The following is a 15,980-nucleotide window of genomic DNA, read 5'->3' as shown; positions in this document are numbered from 1 at the left end:
ATTTTTATTCGCTGTATTCATGAATACAGCTAGGCCGTTTTATGAATACAGCGAGCCATTTTTTTAATACAGCGGGGAAACTGTAGCTACGCACTGTAAATATTGAAACGGTAGCTATGGAAAATTTTAAACCCCCAAATTGTAGTCATTTATGTAAAATTCCCTTGTTATTTTCTCCCCATACACGCATACAAAAAAAAGCATAACGAATATATACAATAACAACATAGAGTGCAACAACAATAATATATCTAGTGTAATCCCACAATTGATTTCTGGAGAAGGTAGGATGTACTTAGACCTTACTCGATGTACACGGACCTTATCCCGATCTTTGTGGGCCAACCAAAAGTTCTTCTTTCTTTTGGTTAGATCACTAGTTTGGGCTTCATAAATTGATTCCGTCTTTTATTAGTTTCAAGCCCAAATGCATTTGATTGTTATTTTTTTCCCATACACGAATACAAAAAAAAAAAAGCATAACGATGTATACAACAACAACATAGAGTGCAACAACAATAATTTATCTAGTGTAATCTCACAATTGGTTTATGGAGAAGGTAGGATGTACTTAGACCTTACTCGATGTACAAAGACCTTACCCCGACCTTTGAGGGGTAGAGAGGCTGTTTCCAGCAGACAACAACATAGAGTCATGAGACATAAATGAATTACTGTCTCATGATTAATACACAACATGTCCCTGCCCATATATTTTCTAAATGGAGACAGCCTCCATAAACTCTTTATCTTTCCCTAATGCTTCCAAGGTCTCAGGTAAAAGGTAGATTTCAATATCAAAACTCCCTTCTTCAACCCCAGTAAAGAGTGTGACTTTTCCATCACCTTTATTTGCCATACCACTCCTCACAGCCACTGGTTTCCCCCACCCAAAGTCAGTATCATACACATTAAACCTTGGAGAACTACTGATCCCCAATCTATTCCCTACAAACACTGTACTCTTGTTGTATATCAATGGACTTTCCAGCCATTCTTTGTAGAGTTTCAACACTTGTTCATAGTTTTGAGAAGCAACCATATTGTTCAATTGCAAGGCTGCCCATCCTAGGCTTTTCTCTAGCAGCTCTCCAGCTTTTGTCTTCACTGGCATTAGATAAGCAGCATTTCCAAAATAGGTGGCTGATAGTGGTGGTTCTACTCTTGACCTTGTCCCTATATGTAAAACGACGCCAACTTAAGAATAAATTGAAGTAATTAACATTAACAAAGACGGAGCTAGATGCATGCGTTCTAAATTTTAGAAAAAGAACGTTACAAAGTTCATGACAGATTATTTACATATTAAGTGGATTCTTTAACATAAATGCTAGATTGCACTAAAGCTAACGGATTCTGACGAACTTGTAGACAAAAAGCTAGCTTCACCTCTGAATATAGAGTAGTACTCCTTCCGTTTTAGTTTATGTGACTAGTTTTTTTTTTAGTTTGTTCAACAAAGAATAACATACCTCTGAATTTGGAAAGTATTAACTTTACACTTTCGAAATCATTTTATCTTTAATGAGAAACTTTTATAACCGCACAAATATTATGGCATGTAACATTACAAGTTTAAAATTTTTTATAGCCACACAAATATTGTGTAGTATAAATCATAAGTTTCAAAAAGTCTTCAATTTTTTCTTAAATTTCATTCCAATTCAAATATGACACATAATTACTGGAATGTTGAGGAGGGAGTATATAGTAGTTCATATTGGAGGTATTTACAATACTAGCCGAGTAAACTATTGAAAGTGAAAGCTATTTGAAATTGTAAAATGCGTCTTGAGTGCCTAATTTAGCTCCCACATGTATTTCCATGTTAACTGGGGGGTTTACATTCCAAGTTTTAACTTATTATATTTCAACCAACAGTATATATACTATAAACTCAGAAAAATATTGTAGTGCCAGAATAGTACTTTCTGCGTTCCAATTTATATGATACTATTTGTTTTTTTGGTTCAAACTATCAAAATTTGACAACATTTTAAAAATTACTTTTTTTTTAATCATATTGACATATAAGAATTGCAACCTATAATTTTTTAACATCTAAAATTAATTTTTAAATAATTGAGTTAATCTAATCAAGTTAGCTTCAAGATTAGCAAGTTTGACTTTCGGAATGTAAAAAATGTCACAGTAATTGAGACGGAGTGAGTATTTCACAACAATACCTATAATGAGGCTGATGGCAACTTCTTCCTTTGCATCAAGATGACGAGCACGAGTGACTGATCGCCATAAATGAGCCAAGAAAGCTTGAAGAGAAGAAACATTATTAGTACTAATACCCAATTCAGAATTTGCTTTTACTTTGAGTCTATCTATGCTCTCTCGACTAAAATGAAACACCCTTTCCTCCAACGTAGGCCGTTTGATCTTCAACTCATCATTAAACAAATTCTTGTCATCAAGCATTAAAGGTAGCTGAATTGGAACAATAGTACTACTATTATTCTCATCAGGAAACCATCTTTCCAAATCAGGAAGTTTCGATATCTTTCCGGAATTATTACCACGAGATATCTCTGACCAAGAATTGAAAAAGTGCCAAAAAGAAGCTCCATCACCAACCATATGATTCAATGTACAACCAATAAAATACCCATCTGCCTGCTCAGTTACTTGCACCCCAAGCAACGGTTTCTCAATCCCCTGGAAATTTCGAATCCCATTTAAAGGAAAAAAAGAGTGGACAACACAAGGCACGTAAGTGGATTCAATAATAGAAGAGATTGTCACGTTAAGCGCAATAGCATGCACAAACTGAGCACCAGCGTTGTTACAGTCAATGAAGAAAGAAGTGGTTTTGTCCTCGGTGTTGACTTTGGTGGCTAATCGACCAGCGAGAAGAGGAAAAAAGTGTAAAGTACGAGAAAGGGAAGTTTTTAAGTGATGGATGGAAGAATTACTATGTTGTTGAGGATTTGGTTTGTGAAAAAGGAGGCCTTTTTGGATAGTTCCAAGGAGTGGGAATCGAAATCCCATGGTGTTAGATTAATCTGCTTTTTGATTTCCTGTTCTGCTGCAATTAACGATGTTGATATTACTTGCACTTCTTCCATTTCTCTGGGCAGAGCAGAGCAATCTTTCACAAGTCAAATAAACTGTACAAATTTATGGAGCATCAATTATTACTTCCTCTGTCCCAAAAAGATTTTCCTCTTTTTGACTTGACACAAAATTTAAAAAATAAAGGAAGACTTTTGAAATGTCTGGTCCAAAACAAGTCTTAGATATTTGCGTGGCTGTAAATCATCTTATAAAGTTAAATTGTTTCTAAATATAGAAAGATGACAATCTTTTTGGGACAAACTAAAAAGGAAAGGAGGACAATCTTTTTGGGACAGAGAGAGTATAATTTATACTCCCTCTGTTCACTCTTACTTGCTTACTATACTAAAAATAAATTTTCACTTTTACTTGTCCACTTTAGCATATCAAGAAAAGATAAACTTTTTTTTCTTGTTTTACCCTTAACATTAATTACTCATTTTCAAATCATTCTCCAAGTCCAATGAAACTATACACCAATTAATACGTGTATTATAGTAAAATACATACTTCAATTAATTTAAAATACATACTTCATTTATTAATTGTTAAGAGGCGTGTAAAGTCAAAAGTTGACAAGTAAAAATAAACGGAGGGAGTAATTTTTTACGTATTTTTTAAATATGTAAATTTTATGTTCGAATTTATGATTAAAATTTCGAAATCAAGCTGTGACATATAAATTAGGATAGAGGAGTATTTCTTTAGTTTAAGTTTCATGTGTATCACGAGCATATCTCTTACTATTATAAATCATTTGAATAACTTTGTTTAATGGAAGAGTGACATGTTTGAGCTGTACTATACACCTAATCGTATTAGTGGAGTATTATGGAGTGGTTACTATTATTATGAGGCCTTATTATTATACTACTGGTGAAGATAACCTACTAAATTATGATTGTAATGTTCAATACTATATTGGATATATAATAGCTACATGTACACCAAAAGAACAATTTCAAAAGAACTCTAAACTTGCCTTTACATATGACGAGAAAAGGACCAAAATCATCCATAATGTTTGGGTTTGGATTAAAATCATACATATTGTTTCACATGGTGCACTAATAGTACATTATGTTTGCATAAGTGGTGCACTTTTAGTCATAATCCCAAATAAATTTAACGGAAAAGAACAAAAATGCCCCTGAACTTTTAGAAAAGGTATAAAAATACCCTTTATTCATCTATTTTGCTAAAACTACCCCTCAATTCAACTTTTTGAGAATTTATTCCCCTTGACTAACGGACAACACTAATTGTTTTTTTAAAAAAATAAAAATAAATTGCACATGACATTTTATTACTGAAAAATTGATTTATTCTTTTAAAAAGAAATCTGAAAAATCGTTATTTGTAGAATAAGGAAAAATAATTTTTCAACATCCATTTCTTTAAAAAAACAAATGTAGTAAGCCTTTTATATATATATATATAAAAAAAATAGAATTGGATTTTCATTAAAACATATGGAATTTTTTTAAGTTTGGAAAAAAAAAATTAACGGGTGGAAACCCCATTTTTTTTTAGAAAATTCAATTTTTAAATCTGAAAAACTGATTGTTTTTTTAAGTAAAATGTGCAAAACTAATACTCCATAATTTTCTTCTAGATTTAAAAAAAGATAGTTTTCTGGTTTTTTTTTAAACACAGTTTTTCCATAAAAAAATTAATTTTTTCAGATTTTTATAAAAATCCAATTTTTCACATTTTGAAAAGAAAAAAAAATTTGTGTTGTCCGTTAGTCAAGGTTTTACTCGTTAAAAAAAAAGTTTTTCAAATTTAAAAAAATTCCAAGGTTTCAGATTTCTTTTTAAAAGAATAAATCAATTTTTCAGTAATAAAATGTCATGTGCAATTTATTTTTTTTAAAAAAAAAAAAATTAGTGTTGTCCGTTAGTCAAGGGGAATAAATTCTCAAAAAGTTGAATTGAGGGGTAGTTTTAGCAAAATAGATGAATAAAGGGTATTTTTATACCTTTTCTAAAAGTTCAGGGGCATTTTTGTTCTTTTCCATTAAATTTATTTGGGATTGTGACTAAAAGTGCACCACTTATGCAAACATAATAGACTATTAGTGCACCATGTGAAAGAATATGTATGATTTTGATCCAAACTCAAACATTATGGATGATTTTGGTCCTTTTCTCTACATATGACAATCTAGAAGAAAATTAATTCCCCATTTTTTTTTTTAAGAAAAAAAAAACTTTCGTTTCATCTAAGAAATACGGGGACGAAGTTAACATTTGAGTTTGAGGAAATTTGGGTGAATCCAGTTTTGATTCATCTCCAATGGAGAGCCACATCGTCCGAACACAATTTTCTTTGTTAGGCTTCTCTGCGTGTTTTTCCTATATTTTTTGTTCGGATTGTTAACAATAGAAAATTCAATTGAAATATTATGTAAAATGAATCCAAACCCTTGGAGGTAGTGGTGTACACATGGTTATTATCCGATATAGCATTGATCATTACTGGAATCATAAGTTACCGGAGCTGATCCCTTTTCAAATAAATCACTCTCGATTTCAAATTACATAACATCTCCAATTTAATCTATTTCAAAAGAAATGATAACTCTATAAATTTAAAAATAATTTAACTTAAAATTTTCTTTTAACCCTATATCGGAGAGAAACCATTTCGTTTTCATCTCTCACAATATCCAAATGAAAAGAAGGAGGAAGGCAGAGCCTCGTATGAAACTAAGGAACAGGAAATGAGAAAGACCAAAGTGGTCCTTTGATAAAGCTGACCACAAATGCAAGCCTTGGGCCAGCATCGAACTATTGGGCCTCTTTAAGCAAATATTAGGGGACTTTCATGAATACAATATATATAAGAGTAAATTATATAATCTACAACTAATCTAGATATTACAAATTGTGCAACTTAAAGCTAAAAATAAGGAGATTATTGCTATGAATAAAAATCTAAAAATAAGGAGATTCCATATATTAGTGATAACATAATTAAATGCATATAAGAACACAATAAGTGTCTACCTAAAAAGGCTCCAGCATAATCTACTAACAAGCTACTTCATGAATTTTAATAAAACAAAAAGGGAAGCTAATTCATGAACAAGTATATTAGTTGTATCTGCTATATATATTATTATATATTCTATCTATATATCGTATATTGTTCATATTTATGTTGTTGTAGAGTACAATTGGTTGGCACGTAGAGTAATATATTCATATATTGTAATTTTATATACTCTATATAATATACAAACTTAGATATACTAGTTTCTACTATTATATCCATAGATATTTTGTTATCATCCTTTAAGTTAAATTTACCAATTTTGATATACCATATACTTCTTTAGGTATATTTTCATGTACTTTGTTATACGATATACCATTCGTGTACTTTTTTTAATATTAATATTAATATATTCAAATAATCTTTTGGTCACAAAAAAATAATTGCATCAGTCATCAAATGAAAAAAAAAGAAGAAGAATAAAGAGGGGGAATGAAGAGGGGGAAAAGGGTTCAAAACACACTCAAACTATGGCCAAAATTGTCATAACACACTTGAACTTTGCGGGGGTCCTATGACCCCCCCCCCCTCCCCCCGGACTTATTTTTTGTGTATTATTTACGCTTTCAAATGGAAAAAGTTATCCAAACTCGTTTGAGTGTATGCACGCGCTCATAAAGTTATAATCAGACAGGTCATTTTCATTTATTTTCTTTTCCAAAATTTCAAATCCAAAATCTCTCTCACCTCCCACTCGATTTCTACCCAAATTAGATGTTTAATCACTCAAATCATACCATTTTATTCTGCAAATTAGTTTGAATCACACTTAAACTAAGTTTAGGTTGCAACATTGTGGTGGATTTTGACCCGAAATCGTCAATTTATCTTCAAGGTTGTGTCAAAATATTAGTGAACTAAAAAAATACCAGGTTAGTCATGTTCTTTGTCACCATTGTACACGTAATTTTTTTTTCTATATTATATAGGATTTGTGACATTGTCGTATGAATTTCTAGGGTTTCTTGAAAAATTATATGTTTTTTCTAGTTTAAGTTAGGGTTATTGGGGTTAAGAGATGTGTAATCTTATGTTGTGTAGTATTGATGTTGTAGGTGCGTCCAATTTATTTTCACCCCACAATCTGATTTTATACACTGTTTGGCCTTCTATTGTCACATGTCTGAATTAAATTGTTGTTATTTGATGTGTGTGTAGGGTACTGATTGTTGTTGACCATCTATTATTTTTGTATGTGTGTGGTACTGATTGTTTGTACTATTATTGAATTGTAATTTCAGGTATGAGTGGGTTTGTATTGGTAACATTGAGATGGTATCATGGTGGGGTTTTGGATGTTAGTAGTGAGGAACCAAAGTATGAGGGTGGATAAATAGCAGATTTTTTGGATATTAATGTGGATAGAATGTCCTTTTTTTGAACTAAGGGACTATATTAAAGAACTAGGGTATACTACAAGTTGTTCATTTTGTATTAGGATACCTAATAGTGACAGTGTTGTAGAAACCCAAACTGATAGAGACATTTTGGAACTTTCACAAAGTTTTGAAAAGGGGGATATTATTGAAATCTATGTCTGTCACATGGTTAATAATTTAGATAATGTAGATGATCCTATTGCTTTGTTGGAATGCATTAGCCCCAATGATGAATCTTTTGCTGCTTTTAATGAAGAAAGGGATGGGGGAATTCAAGAAGGGGATGGGTTTGCTTTTAATAAAGAACTAGCAGCTACTGAAACTGCTGCACCTACTGAACCAGTAGCTGCTGAAACTGCTGCAGCATCTCAACCAGTAGCTACTGAAACTGCTGCAGCATCTCAACCAGTAGCTACTGAAACTGCTGCTTCTGATGACCCATTAAGTAGTGAATTTCCTATTCTTGAATCTGACCAATCCACTGATGATAGTTCTGAGTCAAACCAAGATGAACTATTTAATGAACATGCTGCTGAACATGAAAGTGATGATGTTCATGAAGAGTGCATAAATTTAAGGGCTGAAAGGAGGTCATATCAGAGGAGGAAAAGAAGAGAAAGAATACCAAATGACCCTGGAGAAATTCCTGTTGGTGAAGTTGGTCCAGATCTAGGCTTTGATGAAACTGCTACTCCTGATACAAGCTTGAAAGGTAAGGTTGTTGGGGATGAGCCAGTGTATGTCAGTTCTGATGCATATAGTGTTGAATCAAATACAGATGATGAGTCAAGGTCAAATAGGGCTAGGAGAAGGATAATTTTTGACAAAACTGTTAAAAAAGTGATGTGGGAGTCGGGGATGGTTTTTGAGGATGTGAATGAGGTTAAGGATGCTGTTATAAAATATGCACTTTAAAGGGGTGTGCAGTTAGAGAAATTTGTCAATGAGCCCAAAAAGGTTAGGGTGAGGTATAGGGATGGCTGCCCATGGCTGCTATATGCAAGTCTTGACAAGAAGACTAATGATATCATGATCAAAACCTACAATCCTAAACGTAGGTGTGTCAAGACTACTAGAAATTACATGTGCAATGCTAAGTACTTGTCTAAGCATTACAAGAATAGAATTATTGAACAGCCAAACATTAGGATTTTCAAGTTTTAGCAGTTGATTAGGGAAGAACTTAATATACATGTTGGAAAAACCACTGCCAAGAGAGCTAGAGCTAAAGTACTCCAAGAAATCATGGGTGATCATATGTTAGAGTTTGGAAGAATATTTGACTATAGGGATGAAATGTTGAGGACTAATCTTGGTGTTGACTCTGGTGAAAGTGGTGGGTTGGTGTTTGAAAGTTTTTATATTTGCTTTGATGCTTTGAAAAAATGTTTTTTAGGTGGCTGTAGAAAATGTATTGGTTTGGATGGTTGTTTCTTAAAGGGAATAACCAAAGGACAACTATTGGCTGCTGTTGCTAAAGATGCTACTAATCAATGTTGCCTATTGCTTGGGCTATAGTGGAATATGAGAATAAGAACACTTGGACATGATTTTTAAAATTGTTGATAGCTGATTTGGGATTAGGAGATGACAACAACTACACAATGATATCAGACATGCAAAAGGTATGACAATCACTTTTATTTTTCTTCATTTAGATTCTGTCCATTCATATATAACTATTTCTCAAAATTTATAGGGGCTTCAATCAGCTATGAAAGAATTTTTACTACTGGTGGAGCACAGGATGTGTGCAAGACACATCCTAGCCAGCTGGGCAAAAGAATGGAGAGGTCTTCAAAGAAGGAACCAATTCTGGAAGTGTGCAAAAAACACCTTTGAAGGAAAGATGAAGATAAATCTGGACAAAATGAAACAGCTTGGTACTGCCAAGGATGGTAAGGATATTGTTGCAGATTTACTGTACTACCCACCTGAAACTTGGTGTGAACTGTACTTTAGAACTGACATTAAGTGTGATAGTGTGGACAATAATATGTCTGAGAGCTTCAATGCTTGGATATTAGGACCAAGGCATAAAACCATTATCGTTATGCTTGAAGAGATTAGAGTGAAGGTAATGACTAGAATAGGTCAGTTGAGTCAATTTCCAAAAACATGGTTAACCAATATATCTCCAATGACACTGAGGGTACTAGAAATCAACATAAAGAAGTCAATGGAATGTAATATTGATTTCAATGGTGAGAGAGGGTTTGAAATTAGTGATGGGCCATATCAATATACTGTTGATTTGAGAAATAGAACTTGCAGCTGTAGGTCCTGGATGCTCAAGGGAATACCATGTCCACATGCCCTTGCTGCCATATTATATAAGAAGTATGAACCCATTGAGTTTGTTGATGGCTGCTACAGTAAGGAGACTTACTTGAGGAATTACTGTCATTTTCTTTAACCAGTCATCGATATGAAAATGTGGCCTGAGTCCAATAAACCCTATGTTGCACCACCAGTTGTAAAGCCTATGCCAGGCAGGCCAAAGAAGGTTAGGAGAAGAGAAGCCACTGAGACAACAAGATATGGTAAGTTGTCAAGAAAAGGAGTTGACATGACTTGTAGCATTTGTCATGGTAAAAACCATAACAAAAGCGGTTGTCCTTTGAAGGTATGAACTTTTAAATTACACTCTGTTTTTTATACTCTTTGTAGTAATGGTTTGAATTTGACACTATGTTTTTGGTAGGATTCTGGTAGAACAAGCTTTGGTAATGGACCACATACTGCTTCACCATCTCAACCAAGCTTTGGTAATGGACCAAGTGACTTTGCTGAATCAAGTGTTGCACCTGCAAGAGCTAGGGGAAGGCCAAGAAAGCCAACTCTAAGTTCTGAAGCACCAGCAAGAGCTAAGGGAAGGGCAAGAAAGTCAACTCCAACTTCTGAAGCACCAGCAAAAGCTAGGGGAAGGCCAAGGAAAAATCCATTAACTTCTGATGCACCCGCAAGAGCAAGTGCAATGCCAAAAACTTCTAATGTACTAGCCAGAACAAGTGCAATACCAAGAAGTACTTCTCAAGCACCAGCAAGAGGTATGGGAACAAGGAGGACAACCATTACTTCTAAATGGCTTGAAAATGCAACAAGTTATGCTGCACCTGTTTGTTACACCTCAGAATTTTTTTTGCGTCGTTCATATCATAAATTGATTAATGTAAGCTCGGGAATGAGACTATCCATGAAAAAAAATGGATTTTTTTTTTTGAGTCCATGAAATAATTCCGCGGGTGAACAGTAACACGGTGAGAAGTAGACGCGGATGAACAGTACCCGGTGAACAGTAAAAATCGGGAAATTAAAAACCGAAAATCTGATTTTTTTTCACCATTTTCTATCTCTCTCTCTCTCTCTCACCCTAAACTCTCTCTAAACCCTCCTAAAATCTCTCTAAGTCTTTCAAGTTGAATTCCTCCAAAATCAAACCAAGATTTCATCTTAGGAATTGGAAACTAATTAGGAAAGGATTATAGTATTTGGTGCTTGATGTGTGGCTGATTATTGAAGCTTGGAGCTAGGATTTTAGTTGAGTTTTCTAGGCAATAAGGTATGTAATATACTCTACTCTGGTTAATTAAGTTATTCATGGGAGAATTCCCTAGTTTAAAGTGAAGGGAATTATGTTATGAAGTCATAGATTAGTTGGTTGATATTGTTATATCCCGTATTTTCGAACGTCGGATTATTTGTAAGCTGAGGTGGGGCCCACAAGTCAAGTTTTTTTTTTTGGAACATGTGACAAGTTATATGAATCGCATATGTAAAGTTAAACACAACTAGTGAAGGGCCCTTGGGCCAAATCAAAGTGGAAGCCCTCCAAACGAATATTTTTAAGAAAACGTTTTCGGGTGACTTGACTTTGAGGGGCAAAAACGGTATTATAAGTTTAGAATTTGGAAAACTACCAAGAAATAGAAGTTGTATATAATTGAATTATCTTTCCAACCATAGGTCGTGGGTTCTCAGGTGACGTCGGTGCAAGGAGATATGAACGTTTTAAGGTCGAAAGGTCAGTGGGCTAGGTCCAACTCAGGACCAACCGGGTTGGCCCAAAAAAAATGAAAAGAAAAATTTAGGCCCAAAGAGAGAAGGGTGGCCGGCCAACAATGGCCCAAGCCCATGGACTTTATTAATTTCCATGTGCTAATTAATGTAAGGGTCATATATGAGTCATAAACTCATAGAACATTCAAGAAAAATTAGAAAGCAAGAACAAGAACAAAGAAGAGCAAAATAAAAGGGCCATACGGCCAAACTCTTGAATTTTTGCCCCTTTGAAATCTTTCTCCAAAAATTATTTTCTTGTGGTATTTCCACTAATTCAAGGGTCCTTTACAACTTGGTGTAGTTGTTTTGGAAGAAAGAGCACTTGTTTCTTCAAGTTGACAACTTGGTCAAGTGAAGAAGATTGTAAAAAAAAAAGGTAAGAATCAATTCCCACATGGAATCATACTTACGTCGAGAACGGGGTAACCCTGTAATGAAATCCATATTAATCACTTCCCACTTCCAAGTTGGGATTTCTATAGCTTGCAATAATCCATCCGACTTTTGGTGTTGAATCTTCACTTGTTGGCAATTAGGACACTGAGCTACGAATTTCGCTATATCTTTCTTCATTCCATTCCACAGTTTGATATAGTTTGAGACGACATATAGTAATTGTGGCCGTATATGCTAATTGTATGTGATTCGATATGGATAGGTATGTCAGGGTGCCTAATTAGGGCACCAGTCACAGCCTACGGGGTTGGGTCGTGACAGATATGATTGCCTTGAGGGCTGTTTTTGATTGGAACTTTGAGAGATTTCTATTTGCTTATATTGCTATATGAGGTTGTTGTTTTGGTTGATGATGTTATCTTCTTGTGAACTCCTATGGACTTGGTTTGATAGTTGGGCTGTTTTATGTGATTTTAACGTGTTGTTTGGAGCTGTGTTGATATGGATTGGATCGTATTGACGAGGAGGAGTAGAAAAGTAGAATTTGGTAGCGTTTTACGAGGAAATTACGCTACAACAAGTCCTATAAATTGACGCCCATGAGTTGCTCGATTAAATGTCTAAATGAAGATTTCTATAAGCTATGACCTTGGTTTTGATCTTGAATAGTCTGTATTATGTAGGAAATTCGTAAGACGTTCGATGACTCGGGGAAATGTATACAACTCCATCAACGAGCTATGTATGGCTTTCTATTCTCTTTGTGGAATGACTAGATTTCAAATGACCTTTCATTGAAAAGTTATTCCGCTAACTTGGGTCAATCACGTTCCATGATAATTGAGCTGACACATACTCATCTATGACTTGTACCAAATTATGGTCCACATCTCCTTTTGGCTATCGATTAAAAGACTTTCCGTTCAACTTGTGTCGATTATGTCCCAAAATGGTTAAGCTTACCCTTTTCTCATGAATATCTTGTATTGAAGTACCTTTCACATTTCGTATCCCTCTTGTTTAGCGAACGAAGAATGATATTAGTTATGGTGCTCTTCACATCAAAGTTGAGTTTATTGTACTTCCTTTAATTGAATTAATCCTTATCTTCTTGTCTATTGTTCCAAGGTGACGAACCTCTCGTTGGCACACTCTTTCCGATAAAAGTTGTGTCGATCATATTTCATAAGAGTTTGGCCAACTTTGGCTTCGTGAATAATTCATAATAAGATGTTTCCTTGTACTTTTAATTATTTGGCCTAATGATCAAATAATGATAAACGTAGCGACAATAATGAAAATCGGAGGGTAACGACGACAGGTCACTCCGACTCTTTCTATGATGTCTCTTCTGAGGTCAGTCTTGCATTGCACTTGTATATATGTATTTATTTTCATTACCGAGCCGCGCTATAGTCTGCCGGGTAGACACTTATATATGCACCTATACATGTTTCTTTCTTTACCGAGCCGTGTTGTAGGCGGCTGGGTAGGCACGTAGCTGTGCACCTAGATGTATTTCTTTCTTTACCGAGCTGTGTTGTAGGCGGCCGGGTAGGCACGTAGCTGTGCATTGACACTGATCAGTTGGGCAGAGATGATGTTATGATGATGAGCTCACCCCACAGAGGGATTTATTATTGTTATATGATATGATATATGCCTCCACAGTGAGGAATGATTTTGCGGGCATGCATTTACATTTACGTCATGATTATGGTCGCCCTCAGTGGCCTCGTTCAGAGTTTCAGGTTGTTTCTACATTTTTTCCCAAGTTATCTGTATCTCTTACGTTTATGTTATGTTTATGCTTACTGCCTTACATACTTGGTACATCTTTCGTACTGACGCATTTTTTGCGCTGTGATCATGCCTACAGGTACGGTAGACGGATTGTTGTACCTTTCTCAGTAGGATACCAAAGTTCAGCGGGGATGTTCGCACTCCATTCTCCGGAGTTGCTGGTCAGAGTTATTAAATAGGATGCATGCATATATGTAGAGAAAGTATGACTATGGGTACGTCGGGGCCACTGTCCCGACCAGTTGATGCATATTAGTGCTCTTAGAGGCTTATAGACTATTAGTCAGTGTACAGGTATTGTATTTGGCCTTGCCGGCCTTCTGACTAGTTGTCTTTCTTAGTTGTGGCCCTGCTGGCCCTTGTAATGCATATATGTGTTATTGGGCCTTTTCTGCTTGCAAGTTGTTATGGTATACTTCTTACTATTGTTATTCAGTGGCATCGTCGGCCTATGATTCATGTTACAGAGTTTAGATATCACAGTTGGTTCGCTCGGCCCTTCGGGTGCCGGCCACACCCCAAGGTTGGGGTGTGACACTGTTGCACCCAATGCACCTGTTCATCCTGTTCAGCAACTGGAAGCTGCGTTCACCAGCATCGGTCCACTGAAATTTTGCTGCCTTCTGAGTTAACTTTGTTAATGGTGCCGCAATAGAAGCAAAATTCTCCACAAACCTCTTGTAATATCCAACCAATCCCAGAAAACTGCGTACCTCAGTCAGTGTTGTGGGCCTAGGCCAATTCTGTACAGCTTCGATCTCCTGTGTGTCAATTGTTTCCATTTATACTTACTTTACTGTCACCCACTCCCCCCCTTTAGGGTTGTACTTATACCATATCCATGTCTTTTCTTCATAATCTATAACTTGATTATCTTCGTACGAGACCTTAACAAAATCACGAGGCGATGAGAACTCTCGATTATATAGTACAAAATCTTATCTGATGGCTGGTACTCAAGTAATGTAATTAATGTAGCAATTTATCCGAAGCCACGTTCCATTTATTCCGATCGCTAATTAGCTATTGCTTATAGTCGTTTCAAATTCTCCATTAGGTAGCACTTATATTCTAATGATAAATGTCCCAAACCTTCTTATAACACTATCTTTATCCCAACTAATATCGTCTATTCCTTCTGATAAATTCACAATACATCAGTTGTTTCGCAAATCCACAATCCTTGTCCTTTAAAGATTTCACTATTCCCGAGGTGAAGTCGCATATACGCAGTACTCTTTTATGCCTCATACTCTTTCTCTCTTGTTGTATATCAAATGCTAACTTCCAACTTATGCGAAATCATGTCGAATTTGTCTTAATAATGGTCTTGTCTTATTATCGTTTCGTCGCACTACATCTTTAAGTCCATAACTATATGTTTCCCTTTTTATCCTATACTCATACTCGATTAATTACGCCCGTCTTGGGTACTTCCTTTAGTATTTCTTTCATTTCTCCAGTCTATGTCCATCTTTTATTTCGTGCACGAAGAATCTCATGCTATTCCCGTATCCTTCAAAGAATACAACTTCTACGTAAGCCCTTTCTCATTTTCAAATCATATTCTGTTTATCTCTTTTTATTCTTATCACACCAGTCATTTCTGGTATTTGTTCTGTCTTGTTGCTCATCTTTTCCTAGATCATCTTTAGTACTTCACCAACAACACATGAAATATATGATCCTAGACAGCCCACAAGTTTTAAGTTTTTATTTCACAGATTCCATCTCCAATTAGTCGATGAGAACTGATAAAATGTTACTATAAGGCATTCTCCAACCACCAGCAGAAGAAAACCAGAGTCCGACAAGCACCACAGAACTTCTTAGTACTTAATTCACATAGTTTACCTCCATATATTTTTTTTTGAGTAATGAGCGAATCATTTAATTCCCAACTACTTGTCGTACGCTTTGTATTCTTCCAATGAGGTGAAACTTAGTCGCCGGACATTTTTTCCCTTCAACATAGGCTTTTTCTAAAGCAAAATGTGGTTGGAACGTATTCTGGTCCGTTTAAATGAATTGCAAATTCGCTGCTCATATATGCTTTCTCGAAATAAAATTTCCCAAATAAGGATGATGCTTCTTACGAATGACATGGAGGGTATCTCTTAAGCTTTAATCCAACATAATAGATTTACCGTATCGGTATCGACTTTCAAGACATATTAAGAACTTATATCTCATTCTTCTTTTTATATTTCTGGA

The 15,980-nt window shown here is 35.1% G+C and overlaps 1 pseudogene; it reads right to left on the bottom strand.

Annotated features, from left to right (window-relative positions):
* Positions 1–377: 377 nt before the first annotated feature.
* On the bottom strand, positions 378–3,092 carry LOC132638284 (uncharacterized acetyltransferase At3g50280-like; annotated as a pseudogene).
* Positions 3,093–15,980: the final 12,888 nt, after the last annotated feature.

The sequence above is a fragment of the Lycium barbarum genome, chromosome 4 (assembly GCF_019175385.1).
Source record: "Lycium barbarum isolate Lr01 chromosome 4, ASM1917538v2, whole genome shotgun sequence".
Classification (NCBI taxonomy): Eukaryota; Viridiplantae; Streptophyta; class Magnoliopsida; order Solanales; family Solanaceae; genus Lycium; species Lycium barbarum.
The sequence above is the reverse complement of the archived record's forward strand: the minus strand, read 5'-3'. Positions and strand labels throughout refer to the sequence as shown.